This window comes from Mustelus asterias, chromosome 17 (genome assembly GCF_964213995.1).
Source record: "Mustelus asterias chromosome 17, sMusAst1.hap1.1, whole genome shotgun sequence".
In the NCBI taxonomy this organism is placed as follows: domain Eukaryota; kingdom Metazoa; phylum Chordata; class Chondrichthyes; order Carcharhiniformes; family Triakidae; genus Mustelus; species Mustelus asterias.
The window spans coordinates 61,466,191-61,491,865 of record NC_135817.1 but is presented as its reverse complement, the minus strand read 5'-3'; the positions used below and the strand labels follow the sequence as shown (position 1 = coordinate 61,491,865).

Genomic DNA, 25,675 nt, shown 5'->3' with positions numbered 1-25,675 from the left:
TAGCTGAAACCAGCTCCCTCATCCCAGTGCAAAAGATGCTGCAAATCCGGAATAAAACCCAAATATTTCATCTATACTCAGCAAGGTGATCATCTTCTATGGAGAGAGGGACAGAGTTAACATTACAGGTCAATGACCTTTCGTCAGAACTGAATGCAGTTTAAGCTGTATGGGATCATGGGATTCGAATCATAGAATCAAGGGAATTTCACAGTAAAAAAGGAGCAGGAGGCCATTTGGCCCATCGAGCCTGCATCAACAACACTCCCACCCAGGCCCCATCCCTGTAACCCCACATATTTAACCTGTTGATCTCCCTGACGCTAAGGGGCAATTTAGCATGGCCACTCAACCAAGCCCGCACACATCTTTGGAGTAGTGGGTATATTACAGAGGCAGGTGAAGAAGGGAAAGGATGAAAGAGAAGGGAAAGGGTAGAAGACAGGGGAGGTTAAATGACAAAAGGAATGATGGTGCAAAGTGAAAGGGAATGGTGATGGGACAAGAAAAGGACCAAATGTTGGCGATAAAGCGGAAATGGAATTATCAGAGCTATTACCAAAAGCTGCTGCCCGAAAAGAAATGGAGACAAAGGATATCATAGAATCCCTACAGTGCAGAAAGAGGCCATTTGGCCCATCATTCCTGCAGCGACAACAATCCCACCCAGGTCCTATTCCTGTAACTCCACGTCTTTACCCTCCTAATCCCCCTGACACTAGAGACAATTGAGCATAGACAATCAACCTAACCTGCACATCTTTGGAGTGTGGGAGGAAACCGGAGCACCTGGAAGAAACCCACGCAGACGGGGAGAATGTGCAAACTCCACACAGACAGTCAGCCGAGGCTGGAATTGGACCCTGGTCCCTGGCATGTGAGGCAGCAGTGCTAACCACTGTGCCACCGTGCTGCCCTAACGTGATCTCAAATTGTTGAACTGAGCATCTCATGCTTTGATGAGAACATTTACAGATCTCTGGACCCACTACTGAGTTCACCATTCAGTCTGTGTGTCTGGGCCAGCCAGGAAACAGCTTCCTGGCCCTCTAGGTTCCGGCACTTTGACTGCACATTTGGTGCTTTTTAAATATGATGAGGGTTTCTGCCTTGACCATTCTGTCAGGCAGTGAGTTCCAGACCTCCTTCATCCTCTGACCGAAAACTGAAATCTCCTCAATTCCCCTCCAATCCTTCTACCAATCACTTTACATCCAGTTTCCCTGGATATTGACCCCACTGCTAAATTAAAGATATCTCAATCTCAAAAATAAGCAATATTCTGCAGATGCTAAAATCTGAAACAAGAACAGAAAATGCTGGAGAAACTCAGCAGGTCCAGCAGCATCTATTAGGAAAGAAACAGAGTTAATGTTCTGAGTCATTTGACTTTGCTTTGTTAGAACAGAAGGGAGGGAGAATGTGTTAGAGATGTAGAAACTGCAACAAAAAAGTAGCAACTTTAAGAACCAAAGACAGGTGGCCAGGTATGAGAAGGAGCGGGGAAGGAGGGAGTCTGAATTGAAGCCATACATGGTATGGGATATTAAAAAAGGGGTGAAAGATCAAGGAAAAAGGTCAAAATCTAAAGTTGCCAAACTCAACAGTGCTGTTTCTCAGACGAGATCTCAAACCAAAGCTATGTCCAGCCTCTTGTGGGTGTCATGGTGCTATTCAGACATAAGATATAGGAGCAGAATTCGGCCATTCGGCCCTTTGAGTCTGCTCCGCCATTCAATCATGACTGATAAGTTTCTCAACCCCATTCTCCCACCTTTTCCCCGTAACCTTTGACCCCCTTACCAATCAAGAACCAACTATCTCTGGCTTAAATATACTCAATGACCTGACCTCTACAACCTTCTGTGGCAATGAATTCCATAGATTCACCACCCTCTGGCTGAAGAAATTTCTTTGCATCTCCGTTCTAAAGGATCATCTTTTTACTCTAAGGCTGTGCTCTCGGATCCCAGTTTCTTCTACTAATGGAAACATCTTCCCCATGTCCGCTGTATCCAGGCCTTGCAGTATTCTGTAAATTTCAATGAGTTCCCCTCCCCTCATTCTTCTGAATTCCATCAAGTACAGACCCAGAGTCCTCAAACGCTCCTTATACATCAAGCCTTTCATTCCTGGGATCATTCTCATGAACCTCCTCTGAACCCTCTCCAACTAGGAGAGTTCTCCTTGATACCATAGCTATTATTTAGCCAGCAGCTATATTTGCTAAAATAGTGTATCTGGTCATAATCTCAGTGCTGTTCCTGAGATCTTACTGTGTTCAAATTGGCTGTCGTGTGTTTACGTTGTAAATTTTATCATTGTAGGTGTGGATTGATGCTGCCGTACATTTTCAGATCCTTATTCTTTTCATCTATACAAACTTTCAGCAAAATAGCTGGCTGCGGCTGATTGGCACGGAGCTTCAGTGGCTTACGGATGAGGTAATGAATTAGTCTGGACAATTTGGAAGATAATTGTGTTGATCAAGACTGGATGTGCAGTCTGTCAGAGGAATGTCAAGAGCAAATGCACTGTTGCTTCACATTACTTACTACTGCACCCTCGCCCTTGCTAATCTCATTTTACACTCAGCAAGAAATGTAATCCCCATTTGTTAACAATCACCTTCATTATGAAGTCCAGGTTTGTTTTCTTTTGGGTTTATAATTGTGAAATAACTGCCAAAGAAAGCAATTGCCGTGCTTACTTACTATTTCTGTCGCACTGCACACAATATAATTTACACAAACCCAGGCTATTAGCTGTAGCGATAACAATTGTGATAGAATTAGTAATATGATGGCTTTTTTTCATTTTTGCCACAATCAAAATTAAAATTTTACAACTAAATTTCCCTTCTTGGTGCAGTTAACTGATTCTCTCAGTCCATCTTTGTCACTGAGTGATGATCTGGATAGAGCAGACTGACCATCCATTATAGAACCTGTCCTCCACAATCCCTGCCATCCAAAGTCTCCATTTCTCCTGCAGCCCACTTGCCTTGCATCCACCATTGCCAGCTGCATCTTCAGCCGCTTGGCCTCTAGAATGGGGAGGCAATGGTCCAGTGGTATTATCGCCAGACTATTAATTCAGAAACTCAGCTCACGTTCTGGGGACCCGGGTTCAAAACCCACCACGGTAGCTGGTGGAATTTGAATTCAATAAAAATATCTGGAATTAAGAACCTACTGATGACATTGCCGATTGTTGCAAAAACCCATCTGGCTCACTAATGTCCTTTAGGGAAAGAAATCTGGTCCTTACCTGGTCTGGCCTACATGTGACTCCAAAGCCACAGCAATGTGGTTGACTTCTGCCTTCGGGCAACTAGGATGGGCAATAAATGCTGGCCAGCCAGCAACGCCCACGAGTGAATTAAAAAAAAGAATTCCCTCCCCAAACTCTTCTGTCGCTCCACCTATCCTCCTTCTCAAAAACAATTACTTGACTAAGCTCCATGGCCAAGCCCTCCTCCTTTTGGATCAATGTCCTTTTCTCTGTCTCTGTGATTGGCCTTGGGGTGTTTTTTCTATGTTCTTGATGTTATGCTAATACGAGTTATTAATGTTGTTAAACCCCTCATGAATAGGAACACATTTCAGTATTTCAATCGAGTTGAATCCTCTTGCGTTCAACGCAATCCCTATAAAGATGAAGTAGATATCATCAATTTTTAAAGAATACAAGACACTTTGTAGCCGATTAAGTTTTATTGTCTTTGGCCCCACCATTGCTTTATCAATCTTGGTGCCAAGATCATTCACAACTTTCCCAGTTCGCTGTTTATGGAATGTGCTGAGTTATTGCAAATTCACATGGGTGTCCAACTCATTTTGAATATCACAATGTGAAAGATTCACTGCAAGTGTGTGACCTGAAGATGAATAACCCACAATCCCTGAGGGTGATTCCTCTTCGATCCTTATCTCATGAATCTCATCTGCTTTGATAAACCACACTTCGTCATTCACTAAGTTCCCTTGGCATTGTTGACAAATGTGTCAATGTCTATTTACGGGTGACTTTTCAGATTAGGATTACAGGCCATAATCCAGTATTATCGTACCAACAGGCATTGTCAGGGTTACTTTCACTCTGCCCACTCAGTGTAAGCCAGGCATAGGGGCACTTAACATCAACCTGGAGAACATCTGTCAACCTCCTGCTGTCTTCCAGTGCTCTTAATCTGCCCTTCTGAGAAGCAGCGGGACAGACATCTGCTGGAATCCGCCAGGCCTTTTACTTAATTCATGGATTAGGCATAATTGGAGCCTGACTGCTATTCTGACCAACGATTTGAGCTTTGTGCAGGTCATAGAATCCTACAGTTCAGAAGGAGGTCACCCGGCCCATCGCCTGCACCGACAACAATCCCACCCAGGCCCTATCACCATAACCCTGGGTATTTACCCTACTAGTTCCCTTGACACTAAGGGACAATTTAGCATGGCAAATCCACCTAACCCGCGCATCTTTGGAGCTGGGAGGAAACCGGAGCACCCAGATAAAACCCACGCAGACATGGGGAGAACGTGCAGACTCCACACAGACAGGGACCCAAGATGGGATTCGAATCCGGGTCCCTGGCACTGTGAGGCAGCAATGCTCACCACTGTTGCACCCTGCCACCCCTTTCTCGGGTGATGCTCGGGGTGGATAAGTTGCAGCCTAAGAGGTCCGAAGATGTAAGTCTCAAAACCTTTTTATTTACTTTCCTTGTGGAGCCAAGAGGAGCAGCAGCGTCCCTGCAGCCCAACAGGAAATGTTAGTCCTTCATTCCCCTGGCCTACCCAGTCCTATCAAAATGTCCTCCCATGTCCAAGAGTGCTGTGCCTCCTCAGCACTGCACTGGAGTGTGAATCTAGTTCTTTAATGCTCAGGTTTTGGAGCAGAATGTAATGATTGCGATGGGAGTCTTGGCTGCCGGCTGGAGTACTGGCAGGAACCCTGTGTTGCCTCAGTTGGGTAAGGCCCACCAGAGTAAGTGACCATTGTCAGGCTTTCCCTGGGATTAAGGTGTCTGGCTGCCAATCAGCACCACCAGGAGCAGTGGTAGCTGCTGGCAATGCACCCACCAGAGGCCCACGATCAAGGAGGGACCACAGACCCAATGTGGGTGAGGGCAGGATGGGGAATCATAGGGTGGGGGTTTGTGGGAGGAAAGGGGTGGGAGTGGTTTTCATTGGAGGGGTAACCATTGAGTGCCTTTGAACGAGGGAGTTCCCCCTCTGGAAGCTGTTAAGCAAACCCAATAGGGGTTTACATAATGGGTTCCCCAAGTGTCAACTCCCTTGCCCACTGTTGGTTGAATATCAGTGGCGACAGGATTAAATCCTTAATGGGCATCGATTGGAATCCAGGAGGGAAGGCAGTCAACAAGCATTTCCATTTCCAGATGTAACTGGGCAGAGGTGGGAAAGCAGTGGGGATCCCCACTCCTCATCTGCCCACCTGATTACATTCTCTCCCTAGCTCCAAACCCACCTGTGGGGACAACATTATCTTCCACTCCTGGACTGGGGCTTGAACCCACAACCTTCTCTAATGGTGAGAGTGCTACCGACTGTCTCAACTCACCACAAAATTACCACCAAATTGGGAGAAAAACCCACTTTTAAAACGGAGCTTAAGGTTTTTTCCCCCATTTACTCGAATGTTCTATATATTAATGTTCCTCAAAGGAGCCTCTCTGAATGGGATACTGGTGTGGTGGCACAGTGGTTAGCACTGCTGCCTCAGCGCCAGGGACTTGGGGTCGATTCCGGCCTTGGATGACTGTGTGGAGTTTGTATGTTCTCTCCGTGTAGCACAGAAATGATCATAGAATCCCTACAGTGCAGAAGGAGGCCATTTGGCCCATTGAGCCTGTACTTACCACAATCCCACCCAGGCCCTATTCCTGTAACCCCACACATTTACCCTGCTAATCTCCCTGACACCAGGACAATTTAACATGGCCAATCAACCTAACTCGCACATCTTTGGACTGTGGGAGGAAACCGGAGCACCCGGAGGAAACCCACACAGGCATGGGGAGAAAGTGCAAACTCCACACAGACAGTGATCCAAGGCCAAAATTGAATCTGGGTCCCTGGCACTGTGAGGCAGCAGTGCTAATCACTGTGCCACCGTGCCACCCCGTCTGTGTCGGTTTCCTCCCACAGTTTAAAAGATGTGTGGGTTAGGTGGATTGGCCATGATAAATTGCCCCTTAGTGTCAGGTGAACTCCAGGGTAAATACGATGGGGGGATAGGACCTGGGTGGGATTGTTGTCAGTACAGGCTCAATGGGCCAAATGGCCTCCTTCTGCACTGTAGGGATTCTGTCATTCTATGTATTTACTGGGGTAGTAAACCACTTTGTGTTGGAGGGTGTGCCCAGCTTCTACCACCATGCTCCCCATCTCAACTCCCCCTCACATATTAAGAATGGCCACCTGCCTAACATACCAGAGGGGATTGCTGCCCACGGACTTCACCCCACTCAATGCCCTCAAAAGAAGGGGGGTGGGATGGGAGGGGGGAAACATATTAACAGACTCCTATAAACTAAATATGTGAGGATACAAAAAATATAATGACATCAATAAAGAGCAATAAAAAGAACATTGTTCCCTTTGAGCTAATGTTTGCTTACTGGTCATCGTAAGGAAAAATCGTTTTTTGACACTTGCAGCAACAATAATAGTGGCTGACTCTGGCTCTGAGCAGCTGCAATAAACAGGATACACATGGGGCACACTGCTGGAATTGATGCACACCCAGGAAATGGAGAAGGATGGACTTGTTATGTAATACCATCCAGCCAGCAAGCTGCACGAAACCTGAATCCCCACAAAGGACAAAGGAATTTTTTATTCACAGTCTATCGTAGGCCATTAGCATTAACAGAAAAGATGTTTTTATCGAAGTGTGTAGAGGCAGTGCAAGCACTTGTATAATTTACAAAAACCATGAAGACTGCCCTTTGTGTTAAGTAGTTAACATTGTTGTAATCAAGGTGCACTTGATGCTTTTTTTTAAAGAAGACTAATTGTGCCACTTTGGATGAATGCCTCATAGTTTAGATAACAAGAAATTAAATTGGAGTCCTTACCAAAAAAAGTCTAAGTCCCAAATGGGCGTGAAAACGTCAAAGTTTCAGATCCATTTTTTCGGCGAGGCCACAAGTCCAATCTTACGGCACTTTGTGTAAAAAATAATGCACAATTTGTTTCCCGCCAGTTGGGGGAAGGGGCAGGATCTAAGCTCGCCATAAAGCTGGCGGCTGACAGGAGAGGGTGCAATCGCGCATGTGCAGATCTCTCTGTTCTGTGCAATAGCACAGAGAGATCTGTCAGTCACCGTCACCCCACTGGATAGCATCTGCCCACCCCCTCCTCCGTCATCGCTAGCTTCCCTGGCCGATCACGCCCCCCCACTCCTGTCCCCCCGCTGCCCCCAAAATCCCTGTAATATCGAGACTTGTTTGGCCACCTGCTGAACCTAGACAATTAATCAGACACTGAAAAGGTAAATTTAACCCACATTTTCTCAGCTGGATTCAATACAGATTTATACGATGGGACTTGATGCTTTTAAATCTCAAGAGCAAACAGAAAGCTTGTTGAGTCACACCTGTTGAGGTAACAAATGAAAAGAAGGCGGCTGAGCTAGCTGGTCCACAAAGGCTGAATGTGTCTATCCAGCGTTTCTTGTATTCATATCAGATGCAAAGCCTTGACCAGATGCCTCTGATGAAGGATCACCCAGATTGAAATAAAAGAAAGTCTTGTCTTTATATACTCAGGTGTTTTCCTTTCGCGACCTCAGAACATCCAAAAATACTGTCCAGTCAATGATGTGCAGTCACTGTTCTAATGTGCAACTAACTTTGTGCACAAGAAGCTCCCAGAAGCAACAGTGAAACAAATGACCAGAGTTTTGGTGGTGTTGATAGAGGGATGATTATTGGCTAGGTCACCTTGCCAATAGAGTCATGGGATCATTGTCCCCCAGCTGAGAAGGCAGACAATTCTTTGGTTTAAAATTCCACCTGGGGGAACCTCCAAGAGTATCGCATTCCCTTGTCACAACATTGAAATCTTACATTGTGCTCAAGATTCTAGAGGGAGACTTGAACTCACATTCTCCTGGCTCAGTGGTGAGAGTGCTACGCACTGAGCCTCAGCTGACACCAAAGCATATTGAGAATTTTAACTTGCCGCCTGGGTGTAAAACTGGCGTTAACATAGAAACTAGAAGCAGGAGTAGGCCATTTGGCCTTTCGAGCTTGCTCCACCATTCATTATGATCATGGCTGATCATCAAAATCAATGTCCTGATCCTTTTAGCCCCAAGAGCTATATCTAATTTCTTCTTGAAATCACACAATGTTTCGGTCTCAACTACTTTCTGTGGTAGTGAATTCCACTCATTCAGCACCCTCTGGTGAAGAACTTTCTCTTCACCCAAGTCCTAAAAGATTTACCCCTTATCCTCATACTATGACCCCTAGTTCTGGACTTCCCCAACATCGGAAACATTACTCTGTTAGAAATTTATAAGTTTCAATGAGATCCCCTCTCACTCTTCTAAACTCCAGTGAATATAATCCTAACTGACTTAGTCTCTCCTCAAATGACAGACCTGCCATCCCAGGAATCAGCCTGATAAACTTTTGCTGTACTCCCTCGATAGCAAGAACATCCTTCCTCAGATAAGGACACCAAAACTGCACACAGTATTCCAGGTGTGGCCTCACCAGCGCCCCATACTTTTGCAGTTAAACATCTCTATTCCCATACTTAAATCCTCTTGCTATGAAGGCCAACATACATTTGCCTTCTTTACTGCCTGCTGTACCGGCAACAATTGTGGATTGATCACCAATTATGGGCACTGAAGCTTATATGATATTATACAATCTGTGGTGTTCGCCCTGTAGGCAATGTTCAGCAGCAAATATTATGGGCTTGGATTCCAAAGCTCAATGTAAACCTCTCAAACACACACCTTGGAGGGCTGGTTGAATCTGCAGAGGCAAACAAGGAGTTTGAGAAAGTCTATAAATGTGGCAGGTATCTACCTATTTTATACACAGTCGTCTCCCCAAAGATGCCCCTTCCCAAATGAGACAGTAGCGTAATAGTGATATTGGAATGAGCATGAAATAATGTGACTTAGCCATCAACATAACATTGCATAATTTATGTCCAAAGATGTGTAGGTTAGGTGGATTGTCTATGCTAAATTGTCCCTTAGCACTAAGGCCATTTGCAGGGTAAATACATAGGGCTATAGGGATAGGGTCTGGGTGGGATTATTGTTAAAGTTTAATGACCACTACCACCCAGAAGGACAAGGGCAGTAGATGTGAAATTTATTTATTAGTCACAAGTAGGCTTACATTAACACTGCAATGAAGTTACTGTGAAAATCCCCTAGTCGCCACACTCCGGCGCCTGAGGGAGAATTTAGCATGGCCAATGCACCGAACCAGCACATCTTTCGAACTGTGAGGGGTAACCGGAGCACTCGGAGGAAACCCACGCAGACACGGGGAGAACATGCAGACTCCGCACAGACAGTGACCCAAGCCGGGAATTGAACCTGGGTCCCTGGCGCTGTGAGGCAGCAGTAATAACCACTGTGCCACCCCATTGGTGCAGGCTCGATGGGCTGGATGGTCTCCTTCTGCACTGTCGGGATTCTACGACTCTCTGATTTCACTTCTTACTCTCATTTAAGTGAGATCCTGTCTGCCTATTCCGGTAATTCAGATTAACGTTAAATATCCTCAGGCATCAATTGAAGAAGAACCGAGAGTTCTTCAAGCATTTTGTCCAGGAATCCTATTCTCATCATAATAGGTTAACTGGTTCATTCACCTCGTGGCTTTCTGTTGTGCCTGAATGACTGTTGTCATTATCTACATAACGCCAGTATTATCAGATATTCTTGGGACTGATAAAACCCTGCATCAATGCAAACCTTTCCTTCTGCCCTACACCCTATCTGTACATTGTAATGACCATACGTGTCATCCTTTCGGGAGCAGCTTGAGTTTTAGTTTACTTCGGGGCTTTCCTAATAAAACCACCTCGTTCCATTTGGGCTAATATATGGGGCAAAGGGAAGAATTGAGTTTGGTTGTCCTGTTGCGTTGGATGTAAAAATGGAGGCTGCTTGATAGCAGCACAGTAGGTGCAATGGTGCTTTATAAGATAAAATTCTGTTTCATTAATCTCTTGGAGTTTACAGAGAGGCAGAAATCTGTGTAAGAATGGTAAATGCCATTGGGCCCATCTAGTTTCACCTTTTGCAGAAACATATGAACCCCCATCTCTGTATCTTACTGTGAATAACTCTAGAGTTTTCCCCTACACTGAGGTCATGTACTCACCTGCGATGAAGAAGGGCCTCCCGTTATCAGTCCTGAACCGGACTTTTCCCAGTTTGTACCTGTACCTTCTTGGAATGGTGCTCAGGATTAACCTGTCCTATTCCACTTTTTGTATTGGATGTCGCTTTAAGGTTCTCCTAAGATGTCCTCATCTGACAGAGGCCTAGCATTGAAGTGATGACCAGAATGTATGGGCTAGAAGTGGTTTACTGGCTGGAAGTAGGAACCCTTCAGGGAGAGTCTAAGGCCAGGGAATTGGCCTGAGCTCGCAAAGATTCATTGAAGGCTTATTGTTGACATAGGAGCTAGGGCAGAATTGAGAAGTGTAATAAGTTCACAAAAGCAGAAGTCCCTCCACCAGAATCTCTGTATACTGCCTTGGGAATTGTAAATAGAGTGCTGTCAGCCAACAGTCTACCTTCAAGAGTGATAGAGGAACCGACATTCCCGGTTATATACAAAATAAAGTCTCCCTGATTGGCCAATCAATTGGCCCCTTAATCAGGGACATCTTTTGTTGGGCCCCTTAATGATTTCCAATAGGCCAACTGCAATGGCCTGATTGAAGTCATTACAAGAAGGTAATTGGAAAAGGGAAAAGGCAACTTCAGTCTGGATTTCCCAGTGTCTTGGGGCTGCTGGACAATTGAGATTCGTTTTTGGGCTGTTGGTATTTTAAGCTGGTTGAGAGAGGGAAAAACAAACTGTGCATTTAGAACGTGTGCTTAAATGCTTAGTTGAGGTTTGAACCCAATCAGCCACAAAATTCAAAATCGAAGAGGTGGTTTCGTGCAATGAATGAGGACACTCTGATTCACCTTCTCCCACTCATGACAGCTGAAAGTACGCATTATATCATCTCATTCAGCTTCTGAAAGGATAGTTTGTAATGCCACCATTTTTACTTTCTCCTTTCTCCTAATTTCTATCTATTTTTTTTTCTCTAAAATGTGTTTTTGCTTGCAGTTTTGTTTCCTCAGCCGCGATCTTTTCCTGACTTTGGTCGTATTTGGGTGAAAGGATTGCAGATGACGGGTGAAAAATCAGTCGAAATTGTGCATTTGGCAAGCAAGGGCACTGAGTGGATGCCATGGAAACACACTAGAGGGACCCCCAAGTGCAGGAAGCTGCAGTAGTGATGGAAACAAATAAGGACCCGCGTTTATATAGCATCCTTCACAATCGCAGGATGTTCCAAAGCAATGTCAATGAAGTACACTATTTTGAACTGTAGTCACTCTTTTAGGAAATGCAATTTGAGCTCAGCAAGCTTCCACAAACAGCAATGTAACAATGACCAGACCACCTTGGTCTTAGTGATGAGGTAAATATTGGTCAGGACCCCAGGAAGAACCCACTACTTTGCCTTTGATACAATGCCATGGAACGTTTAAGACCCACTTGAGGGGGTGGACCTTAGTTTTAAAGTTTATTTATTAATGTCACAAGTAGGCTTACGTTAACACCACAATAAAGTGACTGTGAAAACCCCCTAGTCGCTGCACACCGGCACCTGTTTGGGTACACTGAGTGAGAATTTAGCATGGCCAATGCACCTAACCAGCACGTCTTTTGGACTGAGGGAAGAAACTGAAGGAAACCCATGCAGACACGGGGAGAATGTGCAGATTCACAGTCATCACAGTGGATGACTTACTCTGGAACACTGTATAAAAAAGTAGACTTCATTGGGATACCTTTGAACTTGTATAATGTTTGAAATGATACTTAAAACTTGCACATCTGATGTGCTAAGTGTAATTTTACAAGATGTAAATTTCAAATTTAAGCCACACAAGGCCAGAATTGAACCTGGGTCCCTGGCGCTGTGAGGCAGCAGTGCTAACCACTGTGCTACCGTGCTGCTCCCACCTTAGCTGTGGTTAACGTCCCACTCACAGGACAGTGGGTGGGACTAGTGGCAGTGGACAAGGCAGCACTCCCTCAGCAACGCACCGGAGCCCAGGTTTTGTTCTCAAGTTTCCGGGGTGAGACTAGAACTCACAGCCTTTTGGCTCAGGGTGCTAATCACTGAGCCACATTGAACCTGAGACAAGGCACGGACAGTGGCTGCAGGGGAACAGACGCACAAATCAAAGTCACAGCTACCCGATTCGGGCATGAGTCAGCCCTTGTTCATGGACAACTCTTTAAAAAATAACAAGTCAGCTTGGCTTAACTCAAACTGTCTGAAACTCCCCTTGGGTTATTGGTCTCCAGATGCTGACAATAATTTGAGTTTGCACTTCTGGAGATTAGGATATTACCATTGGAGAACCAGATGGTGAGAGAGGGTTAACAAATGATGCACAGTTTCTTAAATGCAGAACAGATCCCGACTTGTGCTTCTCGTTGGTTAAGAACCATCGCTTTCATATTCAGCTCGGAATTAAAAATCTAATATAAACCAGTTTACATCAACATCTGGAATTTGCAACCACAGTCCTTCTGCACAACCTTCTCCAGTTTAAAGCTCCCACACAGTGATATCAGCAGTACATGATGCCATCACATCAGCGTCTGCTCCACGTGCTGGTAAATTGGAGTCAAACGTCACGTGGGCGGAATGACAAGTAATCCTGTTTAAGGGTGGTGTGCCTTGTGGAGTGAAAGGAGGCAGCTCTGTGAAGGTTGCACCTTATAGCCTTCGGAATACTGTGCCAGTGAGATCCCATTCTTTAAATGTTCTGCAAAATAATGATGCCAACACAATGCCGATTACCAACACATTTGAACGTGAGGTTTTACAGCAGGCGTGGCTTCTCAGTGAAACAATTTGAAGTAGCACTTTATGGGATAAACTGAATGAATTAATTGGCTCAAAAATCGACTCTTAGTTATTTTTTAAAATGTTATCCTTCTTTTGTGGGGCGGTGGCAGAGTGGTTAGCACTGCTGCCTCACAGCGCCAGGGACCTGGGTTCGATTCCCAGCTTGGATCACTGTCTGTGCGGAGTCTGCACATTCTCCCCCGTGTCTGCGTGGGTTTCCTCCGGGTGCTCCGGCTTCCTCCCACAGTCTGAAAGGCGTGCTGGTTAGGTGGATTGACCACACTAAATTCTCTCTCAGTGTACCCAAATAGTTGCCGGAGTGTGGCGACTAGGGGATTTTCACAGTAACTTCATTGCAGTGTTAATGTAAGCGGGGGGAGGGGGATGGGGGTCCTCCGGTTATATGCAACAGCATGGTGCTTGAAACATTTGCGATTGTGTTGCATGCCAACACACAGAGCTACTTACCACTTCACCCCATCTGACACTAAGGAACGAGCCAGCCTGTTTACTCAGGAGGGTGTGGTTAATATTTACGGAAGCAAAGGTTAGTTTGAGCAGTATTTGTAGCAGCTCGGGGAATAGAATTTGTCTAAATGAATTCACTCCATTAAATATCAGTATGGGTTGTTATATAAACAAAGCAAATGCTTACCCCTCCGCAGCTGATATTTATGTTGTAAGTTCTGCACAAGAGTCATCATTTTTCAGTGCCACGATATCAACGTTTTATTCAAAAAAGAAATGAACACATTTTACAAAAGGGCAGAAGTTCCCTCAACGTAGGTTTTTAGTGCTTTATTTGTAAAGGAAGTTTTGTCCTGCTCAACATTTACTCCTCAGCTAACACCTAATGCTGCACAATCTGATGATTTAATTCATTACCGTTCCCTTGTTGTACACAGACTGGCTGCAGTGTTTTCAACAGTGAGTATATACTTCTGAAGTATTTAATTGACTGGAAAAACTTTTGGCTTCTCCTGAGTTGGTGAAAGGTGCTATGTAGATGCCAGATCTGCCTGACTTTAAAACATTCCTGTTAAACACTCTGTATATATTAGGGTCCTTTATTACATACTTGGCTCAAGATATGTGCGCAAAACATATTTTCTGGAGGATAACAGTTTATGAAATTAGCTCATTTAATGTTTTCTGAGGAAACGTTATAGAGATGATAACTGTAGGCTTGCCAATCGTGAGACATATGGAGCGAGATCGAGGAAATGTTATTCCACCATTTTGATTGTCAATTTCTGATCTGCCCAAGACCGCAAGAAACTACAAAAGGTCGTGAATGTAGCCCAATCCATCACGCAAACCAGCCTCCCATCCATTGATTCTGTCTACACTTCCCGCTGCCTCGGCAAAGCAGCTAGCATAATTAAGGACCCCACGCACCCCGGACATTCTCTCTTCCACCTTCTTCCGTCAGGAAAAAGATGCAAAAGTCTGAGGTCACGTACTAACTGACCCAAGAACAGCTTCTTCCCTGCTGCCGCCAGACTTTTGACTGGACCTACCTTGCATTAAGTTGATCTTTCTCTACACTCTAGCTATGACTGTAACACTACATTCTGCACTCTCTCGTTTCCTTCTCTATGAACAGTATGCTTTGTCTGTATAGCGCGCAAGAAACAATACTTTTCACTGTATGCTAATACATGTGACAATAATAAATCAAATCAAATCAAAATTCCTGCGTATTGGGATTTAATACCTCAGTTGTTCCCAGAACCTTAGAGAAATACTTGCATCAGTTCACCAAATAAAAGCAAGGTGATTTATATTTATGAATTTCAAGTGAAATTTGTGCTGTGGAATTGTGTGGCCCTTTCTTGCCAGTGAGTGTATCGGATGTTAAACCAGTCAGTTTCCAAGCTTCCCTCAGCTTTCCCCTCCTTGCCTTCGACTGTAATGATTCACATTCTGAAATGCCTCATGTTAGTTCAGCATCTGCAAAATATTCTTGCTTAACAGTGTCGAGACCTGTAATGAAGTGTAATGGATGCAATGTTGGCGGCACTTAACAAAGTTCAGAATGTACAGGGAAAGGGGATCAAAATAAGGATGGACCTTGATGTAATTGGTGGTAAACCCACCTTTTGAGAAGCGTTGGTAAGTTTTTGACCAGGAGGATTAAGAATTTCGAAACGTGGGCGCAAGGATGAGGTGTTAAAACCTAGGCTCCATCTGCCCTCTGAGAAAGATGGCAGATGGAATTTGACCCCCAAAAAAGTGTGAGGTGATGCGATTTGGAAGGAGGAAAGTATACAGTAAATGGTAGAGCCCTTAGAAATTTTAGCATACAGAGGGATCTAGGCGTGCAGATCCACAGTTCCCTGAAGATGGCAACTCAGGTGGACAAGGTGGTCAAGTCGACGTATGGCATGCTGGCCTTCATCAGTCGGGGTGTTGAGCATAGGAATTAGAAAATCATGTTGCAGTTGGATAAAACTTTGGTTAGGCCGCATTTGAAGAATTGTGCACAATTCTGGTCACCACACTACCGCAAGGATGTTGATGCATTGGAAAGGGTGCAGAAAAGATTTACCAGGATGTTTCCTGGTTTGGAGGATATGGACTAAGAAGAAAGGGGGAGCAAACTTAGGTTGTTTTCATTGGAGCATCGGAGGATGAGGGGGACCTGATAGAGGTTTACAAGATTATGACAGGCTTAGAGTCATAGAGTCATACAGACTTGTTTACAGCATGGAAACAGGCCCTTCAGCCCAACTTGTCCATGCCGCCCTTTTTTTTTAAAACCCCTAAGCTAGTCCCAATTGCCCGCATTTGGCCCATATCCTCTATACCTATCTAATCAATATAACTATCTAAATGCTTTTTAAAAGACAAAATTGTACCCACCTCTACTACTACCTCTGGCAGCTTGTTCCAGACACTCACCACCCTCTGTGTGAAAAAATTGCCCCTCTGGACACTTTTGTATCTCTCCCCTCTCACCTTAAACCTATGCCCTCTAGTTTTAGACTCCTCTACCTTTGGGAAAAGATATTGACTATCTACCTTATCTATGCCCCTCATTATTTTATAGACCTCTATAAGGTCACCCCTCAGCCTCCTACGCTCCAGAGAAAAAGTCCCAGTCTATCCAGCCTCTCCTCATAACTCAAACCATCAAGTCCCAGCAGCATCCTAATATATCTTTTCTGCACTCTTTCTAGTTTAATAATATCCTTTCGATAAGAGGGTGACCAGAACTGCACACAGTATTCCAAGTGTGGCCTTACCAATGTCTTGTACAACTTCAACAAGATGTCCCAACTCCTGTATTCAATGTTCTGACCGATGAAACCAAGCATGCCGAATGCCTTCTTCACCACTCTGTCCACCTGTGACTCCACTTTCAAGTAGCTATGAACATGTACCCCTAGATCTCTTGTTCTGTAACTCTCCCCAATGCCCTACCATTAACTGAGTAAGTCCTGCCCTGGTTCAATCTACCAAAATGCATCATCTCGATAGTCAAAATCTTTTTCCCAAGGTCAAAGGGTCAATTACTCAGGGGCATAGGTTAGAGAGTGAGAGGGGGAAAGCTTAAAAGAGATGTAAGGGGCAATTTTTTCACGCAGAGGGTGGTGAATGTCTGGAACGTGCTGCCGGGGGAGGTGGTGGAAGCAGATTCTATAACAACGTTCAAGAGGCATCTGGATAGATACACGAACAGACAGGAAATAGAGGGAAATGGACCACGTAGAGGCAAGAAAATATTAGATTAGGGAGGCATCTATGTTGGCACAGACTCAGTGGGCCAGAGATGTGAGGGCGGAGGGCGAGAATTTGGCGCCTAGCCAAATCTCTGTCCACTGCAGCGGGAAGGGAAAATCCCACCGGCATGAACGGCCGTAACACCCAGCCTACGGTGGGATTTTCTGACCGTTCCCACTGGTGGGTTCTCCCAATGCCCCCTCACCCCAGCCAGCAGTGGGTTCACTGGTGGCGGAGGTGTGGACAATTGACTGCGGCGGGACCGGAAGATCCTGCTGCCAGCCAATGGTGGCTTGCCTCTGCTGCGGTATAAATTGCGCTGCACATTGGGGGGTTGGGGGGGAGGGGTGGGGGAGGAGAGAGGTACCCTACGCATCAGTAGTTTTCTATTGACTGTGAAGCACTTGGGGATGTCCTTTGCTCAGGAACGGCGCTATATGAATGCAATTCTTTTTTTTCTTTTACACCGCCCCCTGCCCCCTCCCCCCCCCCCCCCCCCCCCCCACGCACCCTTTGGTAACTAGACTGTGAGTTTGTGAATACTAAATGAAAAGATTACCAGCGCACAATGGAAGATTTGCGAGAACACCACGTACCACAGAGTGATAGATGACCAGAACAATTAGCTTGTGCTTACAATCACCAATGAGGATTAATGTTTTTAAGCTCACTATATACTGAGAACATCCATCCTCTTGGGGCGCAGTGTTTCATCTGAAGGTGCGAATTCAGCAGTTTCCTTAGTCACAGAGCATTAGAGAGAGCCTGGTGTGGTATGATAGAAAAGACCCATATCCTTTGTGGTATACCACACTAAGTTCACGTGTCAGCTTTCTTCCAGTGTTTTCTTAGAATAGAACAATTGCTTTTTCTTTCCCTTTCTCATTTCTAACGTGGCATCGGGCTGCAAGAATTATGGATTTCCTTCTGAGGGAACTGCAAGTCCTGATAAAGTGAAATATATGGGACGAGAACCACTTGTTATTTCCCCGCAGCTGACGATTTGAGGGGGTTTGTGAGTGGAGCGAAGGCAATAAATTCTGGCAGTGCCTTTGCAATAGACGGAGAGAGCGGCGCCTGGGACGTTTGTAATGACCGCTTTGTGCAGATAGCTGGGAGAAAAGCCCAATAGAAACAATTTGCCCACAGACAGGATTATTTATCTAACTCGCATGCGTCTCGGAGAGATTCTGTTTCTGTCTCATATCTTAAAGCTGACCAGGGGTTCAATGCACAGGGGAAGGAAAAGAGGAAGCCAAAATAACAAAACAAACTTATCACAAGTACAATTGGATTAAATATGCCAATTTCCTCCCCAATGTTATGGCTTTATCGCATGCATATTTAAAATTGCCCTCCTCATAATGTCTCTTCAAGTTCTGTTGAATGCCAACGCGGTTTGCATTTGGTAATTGCTCCTTTTTGTTTGGTTGAGCCGTCAATTGGTCAGTCCAATTTACGGTGGTCTGCCTGTCCCATGCTCCTTCTTCTTGTGGTGGGCTAAAAATGGCGCCTCAACAGATGCCCTCAACCCCTGCGCTGTTCAGCAGTGCGTGCCTCAGCTGCCTGCATTCTGCAGGCATACAGCAGGATTATTTATACATCGCTCTTTATTACCTTATCTACCTCGCAAAAATTTCCTCAATAAGTTTTTTCCTGTAGCTACGGTTGGAAACAAAACATGAGGCGAAAAAAAAAGCAAACCGAATCCAGGAAGGTCCTTCTGGTTATTTGGTGAATATTGTTTCCTCTGGCTGTTAACAGCACTGAGGAAGCAGTTGTTCAGTGAGCCAAGGGAGCTGTTAGCTAGTTTGCACTGGGACTGTGGCCATTCGACGGAGCTGAATGATGATGCAGGAATGCATAAATCATCCAACCACCATGAGTCGATGGTACAAATTTCTCCCTTTATAGGTGCAAGTTGCACTGAAAGCAGTGACACGCTGAGTAAAATTGAGCAACAGTTTAGAAAGAGAGCTATCTGTGTTTGGTTTAGGGTGTTGCTCATGCATTTATCAGTCTGTTTTGCTTAATGATAACCACTTTTTCTTTTTTTTTTAAAAAAAGAGAAGTAGCCTGATTCTAACAACTGTTAGTGACTCAAAGTGACATAAGCCTCTGAACGTGGATCTAGTCCTTCTGTTTCCTCACAGCCGTGGGTGACTAATTTGATGTTTTCAAAACGACTTCGCTAAAGACTCCAGTGTTTCCTCAGTCAGCCCTGAAGAACGCACAGTCTCCTCACTGAGACCATCAGCCAAGCCTCGCATCACATTGTGTGAAAAGTTGCACAAGACGGATGAGTCTGGGGCAATCTCGTTTCTTCAGCAAAGCCTCTATTAAACTGGAGATAATTGACAGCTGAAGTGAGACACTTTTCCTGCCTCAGCTCTGAGCTCAGTAAGTAACTCATCACACAGTCACAAAATAGCAGCATCTTTCTTGCATTTAGCTTCGGAGGACTGTTTCTCAATATGCACCGGAGCGAATCACTTTAAACAGCAGCCACTTACCTCTCATGAAGCACTGTTGATATGAAGGAAATGACTCAAATATGCTGTTCGAAGCCATGATGTCCCGTGGAGTTGTCCCAACTGGCTGCGCAGGTCTCCCACCTTTTCAAAGGAAAACCAAGAGAATTTAAGAGTTGCACTCTCCACAGCACCGTTCATCTTTGGGCAATTTCCTTTTACCTTATCGCACAGCTTCTGCCGCGGTAGTAAACTACACGATAAGGTACTTTTTTGAGGTCTGAAATGTAAAAATAGTGGATTGGTTGTGGTTAGATGATGCTTACCACTGTACGAAATGCTTGGCACTCTGTGGTTTAAATCAGAATGAGTTGCTGTGTTGCTGACCAATATCCCGGACCCACTGTTGTGTGACTGGTCTGCACCCAACTTGTGGTTCTGTGGTTGCCTATGAGGCCCGAAGAGTTTCACACAACCTAAATTACAAATTTAACTGTTCCCCTTCGAAAACTCAACCTCATTGGCTGCCGCAGGTCACGTGCCCCGGGTGATGTCGCCTTTTTTTTCTCATTGTAGCATGCCCTTCCCGCCCCACCTGCCCTCCCCCTGCCTCCGTCAGGAAATAGCAGAGCTAGAGTTTGCAAAACTGACTCACAGTCCCTTTTTGCTTATTATGCAAATAGAACGATATGATTCGGTACAACAGAGCCTGTGTTGCTTTAAGGGCACTGAGGCTGTCTGAAGCTATCATTAAAATTTTACTGCAGTTTTCATTTATTTTGTTTTTGATTGCTGGAAAAAACAGTTTGATAATTAAATAGTTCCATTTCGACTTCTTTCTTACAGATCTCGAAAGAAAAAACTATTTTTCTCACACAGGGAAATCTGTAAAATGTCATCATGATTGTTCTCATTGTGTTCAGAACATTTTCACAGGTAGTATGTTAGATTATTGCTTTAAACATGTCTTTGCGCTGTTCATCTCAATCTTTCCAAAAATCCTGCCTACCATATTTTTCACGTTGCGTCTCTCCAAATGTGAATGCGATTTAGACTTAAACTTTTACAAAACTGAAGTAAATTCCAAAATGATGTTACCCCAACTGCACCACCGCCCCCCATCACCCACCCACCAAACCCCCCCATTACCCACCCTCATCCTCTCCAAACTTTGCTCCAAGTGGATACAGGTAGCCATTAAGGGAAGCGATTAAGGCCATCGGCTGGCATGGTGGCACAGTGATTAGCACTGTTGCCTCACAGCGCCAGAACCCGAGTTCGATTCTCGGCTTCGGCCACTGTCCACAGAGTCTGCACATTCTCCCTGTGTCTGCGTGGGTTTCCTCCAGGTGCTCCAGTTTCCTCCCAGAGTCCGAAAGACGTGCTGATTAGGTGCATTGGCCATGCTAAATTCCGCCTCAGTGTACCCGAACAGGCGCCAGAGTGTGGTGACCAGGGTATTTTCACAATAACTTCATTGCAGTGTTAATGTAAGCCTACTTGCGACACTAATAAATAAACTTAAAACTTAACTTAAACTCTCTGATGTTCCTCCACGGCTGAACTTCCTGCCGATCTTTATCGCCTAGGCTCCCAACTGAAGAATGGATCCTTAAGCAACTTAACAGAACGCTGTGGACTCATTGTTGGTGGAGTCAGCACTTCCCAGAGAGGTGGAGAGCAAATTGGAACAAAAAAAACCCTGATAAACCTCGGAATCTTTAGCCAGGAGCCCTTGTATATCGGACTGGTCGGCGCACTAACTGAATTACACGTGGTTTTGGAAAAGAAGCGCTGGGAATTAAAGAAGTGCTCAGTTAAGTCAAGGGACATTCGCAAGTTACAGAGAGTTTGGAGACTCACCTCAGACAGGGTATCACCAGTAACTGTCGCAGCACTTTTCACACAGTCCTATTCCAAGCAGTTATTTATAAAAAGAAATACATTAGTGCCTTTATATTCTAATTGCAGTCCACAGGATTTGAAAGGCAAGTCAATGAGTTTATTCTCCGTTGGTAAATGGCACGTTATTCTATGTGTCGTCTGCTTATTACTGGCTTACGTTGCCTTTTTTTTCAATCGGACAATGCAAATGATTGGGACTCCTAATTGTTAGGTTGGAGCACGCCGGGATTGTACAGCAGCTGGCTCACTGCAAGTATTCTGTGAATAAAGTTTTGAATTTCCTTTGCAGTTAACCACATCACTATTTAACCGATCCATCTGCTGCTAACTTTTTTTTTGTGTTCCTACACATATATGTGATCTACCAATGTATATAAAAAATAATAATTAAATCGTCAACCTCTGGGGACAAGCTGCATCACTCAACAAAGAACTTGTAGTCCGTTAGTGTGATGGCTTGGATGCATTTCCGTAAATAAGATCACCATGTGTGCGAGATGTAAGCTATGAATTCTCTCTTGTATTTCCAGGCTATTATGCTTTGCAACGCCTGGTGCTCATTTCCATGCAATTGGTGCCACAGTATTTGGAATCATTTGATCTTATAATAGAAGGAATGAAAGCAAAGAGGGCGGAAAGAGAGAGGAGTGTTTGTCTCTCTTTTCTTCTTGAGTGATGTTAGGCATAGCCATTAGCAAGGCTGAGTGAGTCAAAGAATAAGCTTCCACCCATCGCCCCTGCAGTACCCCCGCCCCCCCTCCCACCCCACCCCACCCACCACTGCACCACTCCTCACCCTAACAGGATCTCGCTGTTAATTGATCCCAGCCCACCACATGGCTCCCTTTCACAAGAGGATGCTTCTTCGGAGGTCTGGTGGCTCTCCAACATCAATCGATGTGCAGGGATGTTAAGAATGCATGCGGAAGCAACGCGAGGAAGTTGGGATCAGACAATCTGCTCCGGAGAAGCTACCAGAGTGAAATATCAGTCGTCAGCAATTTATCTGTAAGGGACTAATTGGCATCACTTTGGTCCCTTCATCCCTCTGTGTTCTTTTAAATATATTCCGGAGCAAGAGTGGGTCGCAGATACTCTGTAGTTTGCTATTGTATCATCAAGATAAGATGGTCCCAGGCTTTTTTTGCCTAATGTACCTCAGCTAGGAACGCTGAGTTAGTGTCTGACAACAGATATCAGTGTCTCTGGATCAGGATGGCAAAATCAATACCCAGCCACCCTTGCTGGGAGGTGCAGAGGTGATGACCCCTGTAATGCAGAGAATTTGGCTTAGCTATGACGCCCCCCATAGTTTCAGAGTCCACTGGCACCCTCTGACTGATGTAGAAGGGTCCTCGCGATAATGTTAGAAATGCGGGTGCCTTTAAGTGTAAACCAGATCTTGCTTCAGAGTGAATTGAAGTTTATTAAAGGGCTGGGATTTTCCCAGTTGCGTGAGGGGGGGTGCAGATCCAGAGGGAGGAGAGGAAACCATTGCCTATACTGAACTGTGGTATCACATTAAAACAGTTATGAATCATCAGAACACCTTCTGCTGCCTAATTCAGTAAATGGATAAAATGCTCTGGGCTCGATACCTGTTACCTTTGCCTCACTGCGTCTGTGTGCCGAGGAGCACTGCCACCTCTGAGCTAGCACGGTTCAAGCACAAAGCCCAAATCGACTCTCGGGGCGCGACCTTACCGTCCACGCCCCGCTACCACTGCCAGCGAGAACGGAGAATTTGGCCCTCAGCCAAATCTCCGTTCACCGCAGCGGGACCAGAGATTGCTGCCGGCGTGAACACCAGGAAGATTCCACCTTCAGGCATTCAGAGGAGACATTGAACTGAGGCCCTGTCTATCTGCTCAATTGGGTGTTAAAGATCTCATGGTTGGAGGGGAGTTTTCCTGATGCCTGTCTAGTATTTATCCCTCAGCCAACACTCTTCACAAAAAAGATGATCTGGTCGTTTGCTGTTGGTGCGACCTTGCTGGGCGAAAACTGGTTGCCAACAAAGATGCGTGGGTTAGGTGGATTGACCATGCTAAATTGTCCCTTAGTCTCCGGGGGACTAGCTCGAGTCAATGAATGGGGTTATGGGGATAGGGCCTGGGTGGGATTGTGGTCAGTGCAGACTCGATGGGCTGAGTGAACAAAGAACAAAGAACAGTACAGCACAGGAAACAGGCCCTTCGGCCCTCCAAGCCTGTGCCGCTCCTTGGTCCAACTAGACCAATCGTTTGAATCCCTCCATTCCCAGGCTGCTCATGTGACTGTCCAGGTAAGTCTTAAACGAAGTCAGCTTGCCTGCCTCCACCACACTACTTGGCAGCGCATTCCAGGCCCCCACCACCCTCTGTGTAAAAAACATCCCTCTAATATCTGAGTTATACTTCGCCCCTCTCACCTTGAGCCCGTGACCCCTCGTGAACATCACCCCCCAGAAAGAGTGGCCTCTTTCTGCACTGTAGAGATTCTATGATAACAGAGGCTACAACCAAAAGAAGTACTTCATTGGTTTTAAAGCACTACGAGTCGACCTGAAAAACTGAAAGACTTTATCGAAGTGGTAATTAATGCCTATGAGGCGATTCTAAAGCAACGATTAGTACCAGCAGGAGGGGAGAAAAGCCATGAAATGCATAAAGTAGAGTCAGATACTGTTTTAGGATTAACCAGTTAACCAGACAAATTCCTCTCACCAGGAACTCAGAGTAAAGCTTCATCATGTCAATCATAACTGCAAGTCACAGCCTTTCTGAAATGAAGAGAGTCTCAAATTATACTGCATTTCGCTTGATTGTAGGAAATTTAGCAGTCATACTGTTCACCTCGAAGATAATGATATAGTTGGAGTTTTAAGCACAGAAAGATGTATAATCTGGGCTAGAGAATTAAGAAGTACCTTGTTCAGTCAGAAGGAGTCAGTGTGGTAGACTTAAACCAAAAACGATCCTGAGCTTTTACTTTCCATTTATTTAACAACACTAATTGAATACATTATATATCAGACACTCATGTCCAATGAGGTTGATTGTATTTCCAGGATAAAAGCAAAAGGTAAAGTCGCCATAGTCCCAGATGATCATCGGCTGCTCTCCCCTTTGAGGGGGAGAGCTGACTGCCAGTGATTTAACCCAGGGATTACCACACGTCAGGCAAGGGGCAAGGTTGAGAAGCTGGGGCCTTCATAAATAACCTCAGCCCGTACGGGAATTGAACCTGTGCCGTTGGCTTTGCTCTGCATCGCAAACTAGCTGTCCAGTCAACTGAGCTGAATTATAAGTCCAAAGATGTGCGGGTTAGGTTGATTGGCCATGCTAAATTGCCCCTTAGTGTCCTGAGATGCGTAGGTTAGAGGGATTAACAGGGAAATATGTAGGGATATAGGGGTATGGCCTGGGTGGGATTGTGATCGGTACAGACTCGATGGGCCAAATGGCCTCTTTCTGCACTGTAGGGTTTCTATGTTATAAGGACAGGGAACGATTGGCACTCGTCATCCCGAGATTCAGCGTCTAACAGGTAGTTGCTGACTCGCACGCTCCGACTGCCATTTCCCGCTCAATTGAGTGTTGATTGGCAGGGGACGGGATTTCCATCCACCCTTGGAAGGAAGTCCCACCCGTGAGATCTGTCCATCAATTAGAGTGGTCAACAGTTCTTCAACCCGGCCAGGCAATTTTGCTGCAGTGGCCAGAAGTGGTAGTGCAGCACTCTGCCTGGGACAAAGAATCATAGAATCATAGAAACCCTACAGTGCAGAAAGAGGCCATTTGGCCCATCGAGTCTGCACCGACCACAATCCCACCCAGGCCCTACCCTCATATCCCTACATATTTACCCACTAATCCCTCTAACCTATGCATCTCAGGACACTAAGGGGCAATTTTAGCATGGCCAATCAACCTAACCCGCACATCTTTGGATTGTGGGAGGAAACCGGAGCACCCGGAGGAAACCCACGCAAACACGAGGAGAATGTGCAAACTCCACACAGACAGTGACCCAAGCCGGGAATCGAACCCAGGTCCCTGGAGCTGTGAAGCGGCAGTGCTAACCACTGTGCTACCGTGCCGCCCTTTGAAAAGGTAAGTCCCAAAGGTCCCATGGGTAGGAGGCTAGGGGATGCCCAGGGAGTGTCAGGAGGGGGCTGATTGTAGCATCGGGGGAGTAGGCCAAGGGGACAGAATCCAGGAGCTCCACCGTCCTGGAGGGGGAGGGCGCCCAAGTTTGAGGGAGCCTTCAGAATGGGGAGCCTCTCTTCCCTACCACCTTCCATTAGGCAGCCACTTATGGGTCTTAGCGAGTGAATGTGTGGGACCCACCTAGATTGGACCCACCCGGAGGCCCTGCCTGTCCTAACGTGAAATTGCATCTGGGTTTGGGTGGGCGGGATCTCAGAGGGAA

The 25,675-nt window shown here is 45.5% G+C and overlaps 1 long non-coding RNA gene across 1 annotated transcript in view; it reads right to left on the bottom strand.

The window, feature by feature from the left end:
• The window catches only part of LOC144506176 (uncharacterized), a 106,915-nt gene extending 87,010 nt beyond the window's left edge, over positions 1–19,905 (bottom strand). The window contains exons 1-2 of the long non-coding RNA XR_013499860.1: positions 19,684–19,905; positions 19,400–19,501 (exon numbers count right to left, since the gene is read on the bottom strand). This is a non-coding gene — a long non-coding RNA (uncharacterized LOC144506176). The remainder of the gene's footprint in view (positions 1–19,399; positions 19,502–19,683) is intronic.
• Between the last annotated feature and the right edge of the window lie 5,770 nt (positions 19,906–25,675).